Source organism: Rosa rugosa, chromosome 7 (assembly GCF_958449725.1).
Source record: "Rosa rugosa chromosome 7, drRosRugo1.1, whole genome shotgun sequence".
Lineage (NCBI taxonomy): Eukaryota > Viridiplantae > Streptophyta > Magnoliopsida > Rosales > Rosaceae > Rosa > Rosa rugosa.
Genome location: NC_084826.1, coordinates 9,825,915 through 9,832,841, shown reverse-complemented (window position 1 = coordinate 9,832,841; position 6,927 = coordinate 9,825,915). Strand labels below are relative to the sequence as shown.

The 6,927-nt window shown below is 37.6% G+C and overlaps 1 pseudogene; it reads left to right on the top strand.

The window, feature by feature from the left end:
• Positions 1 to 1,440: 1,440 nt before the first annotated feature.
• The window catches only part of LOC133722794 (WAT1-related protein At5g40240-like), a 17,775-nt pseudogene continuing 12,288 nt past the window's right edge, over positions 1,441 to 6,927 (top strand).

The following is a 6,927-nucleotide window of genomic DNA, read 5'->3' as shown; positions in this document are numbered from 1 at the left end:
ATAATTACATGCGCATAAGTATTCATTATAGAAATAGTACTTGAACGGTTGAACCATTAATTTTGTAATTTGGTTTGGAAATATTCTTACATTTGGCATGAGCACGTTGAATACCTTCGGTGTTGGTCATGTAAGGTTGTGGCGTTGTGCATAATACGTTACTCCATGATTTTGGTCGCACAGTACAACTGCAAGAAGCCAGTTCTGATCTGGTCAACCCCATGACCCCATCAATTCTTCATGGGATGGTTTGTAACTTTGTTCCCTTCTTCCATTGTGAGAATACTCCGAAGGATTATTGACTTGGTCAATTCCCGCGTAATTTCTGCATATATAATTAGGTTCGATAGAGAGAATGTATACCGACTATATGTTATTATTCACTTATTACCAAGATAACTAAAACCAGGTAATTATTATGTGCTCCCGGAATACCACGTGACATTATTTTGTGGTGATCCGGGCTAATTATATTACTCGAATATGATGGGGACCTTACAAGTGATTGAAAAAAAATTAAATTAAGAGAACCAATATATCATAAATAAGTATAAGTTATGTGAATGATATGGAATGACATCAATCCAGACCACCATGTGTATTATGGTTCAGGATCATGTTATAATTTTTCTATTTCAAACGTTTTACTTGTCTTCGTTCACATGAATGTAGTGCGTGACAAGGAATGCACGCCATACAGACCATTTTACTTAAATTTTGCCAAAATTAGTACATGACAAGGTCTAATAGCCAAGTTGCTACCTTACGTTTCATTCCAGTGTCAATTTGCTACTCTAGATTTGCACAGTTAGCCAATTTGCCACCCTAAGTATTTTTTCTACCAATATGCTACCTTATACTTTAACCAAGTCCAAGAGAAAAAGATAAATGAAGCAGTTTGGCCCAAAACCAGCTCTTTCCTGCGCCAGAAAAATGAGTTTCTATCTGCACACATTCGAAACCGGATATAGAATCAAATCTCTGGACCTAGAGAATCAAATCTCTGAATAAGTTTCAGTTGTCATAATAAAGACTCTCTAGTCCGGCTAGCGTGTAGAAGAAAACTGTGACCTTGAAGTAAGTTCTTAAAAGCAAGCAGAGACACAGGTACTTAATTGTTACTGAAAATATATAGGAAATTAACATCAAAAGCTCAAATTTCCATTTTCATGAAAGCTACAACTGAAAAGTGAAAAGGTAGTACCCTTTCATTCCCTCTCAGAGTCTGATCACCTCTGAAGCTGTACGTATTGAATTCAATTGAATTCCCGCACCAATTAAAAATGTTATTATTGTTTGTTTAACCCCAACCTAACTTCACAACTCGCTCCTCCTTCTCCTCCTATGCTATAAGTACATACATCATAACCACCACCAGCTTAGCCTTAGCTGAGAGATCAAACATTCAAACTCCATCCAGATATTTCAGATAAAAAGAAAATGGTCTTTACCAGGAGATTGGCAAAGCTGATCTGCTACTTCATCAACATGAGCTCGTTTTTCACCGTAGTCAACACTCCGCAAGCCGTCTACTTTGCTCGGAGGGCTACATGCAGCACCAGCCTCTTCGCCTTCGAGTTCTTCAAGGCAGTGGCATTTGCTGTGGTATTCACCGCCTACGGAATCTGCTTCTTCTGGGAGGATTTCCCTGACGCAGAGGTCCGGATCTACATGAAGGTGTCGCTGCTGTCCCTTACCTTTGCCCACCTCTTGCGCTTGTTCTACATTTTACCGGCAAGCAACTTCTGGGTGGTGGTCACCTTCTCTGTCTTCTCTATGTTCATCACTAGGGCTCTGCTCCTCCCCCGCTACCTCTACTAGCTCGATCATCATCCTTTTCGTCATCTATCTCGAACAACCTCTAGTTCTGGACTTCTAGCTAGCTAGCTACTTAACTACTTTTAATTTGTGTAATCTGGTTTATTAATCATGTGCGGTCAGTTTAAATTGCAAGTTAGGGTAAGTTGTGTTGTTCACTTTCAGTACTATTATTATTAATTATTATTATTAGTATTGTTGTTGTACGTGCTGTTGATTTTCCGGTCTATTAATCTAATCAACTCAACTTATGTGTAGTAATCGTATTAAATAATTTTTGTTCGGCGTACATAAAATTCATGAATATGAAGTCAAGAGTACGAGCATGACCATATTCTTTGTTTGATTTATAATTTGATGATAATATGTTAGACTTTTCAGCTTAATTTCCCTCTAAAGAATGTTGATCTGGAATTTTCAAGAGAGATTAATCAATGAGAAGAAAATAATGGAAGGATATCCCTCCAATTTTATTGTAAATTGCAGCTAGGCTGCTTGGCCAAATGACAAACAAATAATTAGAAATAAACATAGGGTTATTACGTACTTAGTCATCGGTTTGGCTAGCTAAGCTAGTACACCCAACTACAACTCTACAAGCATCACCACATTCATAAATCGAAAGATTCATACAAAAGAAAATTAAAAATCCACTTGAAAATGAAAGTCCCAATAAGAAATGAATAGGATCCGGCTCCTCTAAAGTGAGGAGGGTGTGAATTTACTTCAATTTCATAAAATCTAGACTCTCTATCTAATCTAACGGTCTTGACAATTGACACATCACTCTTCCACAAATTTTTGGTTTTTCATCTAAACCCTAGTTAACTTACCGTTAACTCTAGAAAAAAAAAATTGAGATTTCTGATCGTCAGTGTTTATCATCTACGTCAAGTTTCTTCTTTTTACTTTTTTTATTTATTTCTCTTTACTTCCATGGCTGCGCACTAACCATGGAATGACTTCAGTAAATTTTTTGCACTCCGATTAATTCTTTCCAGCCCCATCATCAATCACATCTTCATTAATTAAAATCACCAATCAATTTGAAAATAAATTAATTTAATCGGGAGTTCCTTCTTCTTCTTTTTTCTGAACGGGAAATCTGGAGTTCCTTAAGTTCTTCAAAACCACACGAATTTCTTTTCGTGTCGATCTCATCCTTTTCTTTGCTTTTAGTCGTCTTTGGTCCTGTAAGATTTTTTGTTATTGCTACATTGGCTAAGCGTTTTGGTTAATGACTTCAGTCCTTTATTTATTTGGAATCTCCTTGCTTCGTCTTCTCTATTTAATATTCTAGCTTGAATTGTTTGGCCATGGAATCTCTTCATCCTTGTGATGAATTTACTTCGTGGGAGTTGAAAATCTAAGATCATGAGTACCTGTGTGTTTTACTGTTTTGTAGAGGCAGTTAGTTTGAAATATTATCTCTCACCCTACTTGGGTCTCAATCTAAAAAAAACTGCAAAAAGTCATTCCATGGTTAGTGCGCAGCCATGGACGTAAAGAGAAATAGAAAAAAAAAAGTAAAAAGAAGAAACTTGACGTAGATGATAAACACTGACGATCAGAAATCTCAATTTTTTTAGTTAACGGTAAGTTAACTAGGGTTTAGATGAAAAACTAAAAATTTGTGGGAGAGTGATGTGTCAATTGTCAAGACCGTTAGATTAGATAGAGAGTCCAAATTTTATGAAATTGAAGTAAATTTACTCCCTCCTCACTTTAGAGGAGCCGGATCCAAATGAATATGCGCCTCATTTAATTAAGCCCATGCCCCGCTTACCGAGTCACCGTTGTGTTGCACATTTCTAATGTCTTGGATTAGCAGCTTCAAGTTGTGGGTTGAAGATCCACCTTTGGCAACCCTGGCACCAGCTACTTTTGAAATTTCATTCATTGAGCTTTGAAACTCTTCCTTGGATTTCATGAACATTCTTATCATTGTCTCAATGTCGTTTCTGTCACAATTCTCTTTCAGTTGATGACCAATCTTTCACTTTTCACTTACAGTTTTGCTAATAATGAACTGATCGCCTAAATTAGGCCAACAAATCATAGAAATGCCGAATACCCGCCACAATGCTCTCCAAGGTTGAATTCCAATCGCTATGGGTCAAAAACCCACCCATTGCCTTGTAAGCCAAGACTTCTCGCGAAACCCAATCCACTGTGTACCCTCTTTCTTTTGTCGCCGTTTCAAGCTCCATGGGAATCGGGTCCTCACCCAAACCCCGAGTGATATCGGAAGGTACGATCCACAAGAATGGGTGCCCGCTATTAACCAGAGCGTACCAAAACTCTATGACTTGGGCACACGAGTACGTCTAAGGTCAGTAAGGTTCCAAAACTAACATGGTAAGGTTCCAAGGAACTGAGTTAGAAATCTGAGAATTGAGCCATGTCATGCAATTTGGGTCGTCCCCCTTCCAAAGACCGCCGTGGGATGCTAATAATTGTTAACGAGTATGCTGCTTCCAGGTGTTCAAGGTGATGTGGCATGGTTGTTATAGTGACATGCTGTAATAGTTTGTTAGAGTTTGCTTCAATGAATTAAAAAGCGCGCCTCCTGAGGCTCAAAAAGTGAAAATCAGGCCTGAAATTGAGTGGGTTTCGATGGGTAGGCGATGAGGCTGCTGAGGCGTCGAACAAGGCGTGAAAGACGACGCCTGAGGCGCCAAAGGCGCAGGAGCATCAACAAAAGAGGAACGACGTCGTTTTGAAACGGATTGTGTTTAAAGCCTCTCTAGGTCGCGACTCGAGTGTTGGAGAGCCGAATTCAGAGTTTCAGACTTTCTCTCTTCCAAAAGGCCGCAAATTCAATCCCTAACCCAAAGTGAGTGTTGGAGTTCGATTTCGATTCGCATCAGTCAATATGAAGGTATTGGAGTTCAATTCGCAGCAGGCCATTTGAAGGTATGATTCCAATTGATTCCATTATAAATCTTGAAAAATGAGTGTTTGAACTTTGAACCAATGCTATATTTATCTGGGTAATATCAAGAATATTTTTGAATGTTTGAATATATGTATCTGGTGAATGTGAAACCTCCGATCTGTATGAAGTTCCTCTCTGCTTCTGCCAATGAAAAAGCTGAAAAACTTTTATCTGGTCATTAGAGTATATCATTATAAATTTAGTTGCTGGGTTGATTTTCGGGTGATTGTGTCTATACTTTATAGTGCAGGTAGCTAGAATAATTGGATGTCATGGGAAATAAGTTGGTTTATAGTGCAGAACATTGTGTTTATAGTGCAGGTGATTATAATTGATTCTCAGTTTCTGTGTACCAGTAATCAAAATTAGGAGAATCCAATGTAAAATAAGTTGTCGAAAACACAAAATTACCATCAGATTCAGTGTAAGCAGGAACCTTCCCTTTGAGTAATTTGTTTTCGTATAGGGAGCATAGAGTGTGCTATCTAGACCAAGAGTCTGTGTAGGCAGGATTGTATCAGTTGGTAGATTAAAACTCTCCCACGAACTGATTGAATTCTGGTTAGACAGAACAAATGGCTGGTAAGTTCTTTCTGGTATCTTGTTAAACCAAATTACCATTACCAATCTTTTGGAAACCAAAAGCAAATTCCCCAGATGGTGAGGCCCAAAAGGAGTTATTCTCCTGTGCAATGAGAGATGAACCCGAAGATATATTTTTGTAAGTTTGAGCCATAGCGGAAAATGATAGTAGTTGTAGAAGGATTAGTAAAAAGCATACAGAATATGATAGTGCCAAAGCCATGGCATGAAGAAGAATATTTCTCTAGTGTTTAGAGTAGTTAACTATGAATCAAGTTATCAAAATATAAAGATCAATCCCTTGCATTTATATAAGACCTGCTCTATTTACTGTCCAAATTTTCTAAGTCATCCACAGTCCATTGGAATTGTCGACAATTGTTCTTCACCTTTGGTCTTTCCACTTTAGATCTTTGATTTCATTTTATGTTGGTGATTTTGTTGAATCATATGGTTCTAGTACTTTATTATTATGAGTGAATGAAAATTAATAATGTTCTTTTGGTTACTCTTAATGTGGCATATATCAGCGTAATAATTACATCAATATAGGTCTTTTATACGTAAGGCTTACGCCTTACGCCTCAAGGCGAACGCCTTCTTGAGGCTCACCAAAAAACGCCTCGGCCTACGCCTTAGCGTTTTAAAACAGTGGTTTGCTTGGTGATAAAGGATTTGGTTTTGCTATAAATAGCATCAGGTTGTAATGCTTTATTAAGGCTGGTAATAAAAATAGCGAAACTCTGCTAAAAATTTCCTCTCAAATTCTCTGTTCTTATTCATGGAAGCCATAGCTACAAAGCTTGATTTCTCAATCATGGTTGCCATGTTATCATGGTATCAGAGCTTCAGCTATTGATCCTGAGCTTCATCTTCTGCTATAGCTGCTCTTGATTCGTCGTCTCGCTTCCGCATCTCTGGTTTGTCATGATTTGATGAACTGAAACCCTAGATTTGTAATTCATGCTACTTCTCTGCAACGCAAGCTTTCAAGGTTCATTCTCTGGTTCTTTTGTGTTCGAGTTACTTCTGTGAAGCTCAATTTGCTTCCGATTCATCAATTAGTTTCACAGCACCTCTGCAAATCAAGTTTTCGTGCTTCATATCTAGTTTCTTCTACATATCATACACTGCTTTGTAGCTGGTTCTACTTCCAGGTTTATCTATTCTCTCTGTTTTTTGAAGTTTGCTGAAGTACTGAGGTTGCTTCTATAGCTCGTGATATCTGATATTGAGATTGTTGAAGGATGATATGATTTGATTCATATACTGTTGTGAGATTCTGATAACATAATTGTGTGTGTTGTGCATCTGGAAGAGTATAATTTGGATAAACTGTTTATTTATAACAAGTTTTGAAGCCATGACAGTTTCTCAATCTGAAATCAATTCATCACTCTTAGTTTCTCAATCTGAAATCAATTCATCACTCTTAGTATGATTATTGTTCTCCATTTAAGAAATCCCACGAAAGGTATTCTATATCAATAGTGAGACTTCGGCACAAGTTCTGAAATTGCACAAAGGATGGTTCCTCTTCACTATTTGTTTAGACATAATTGGTGACTCCTATTGAAGCTTGAAGTATT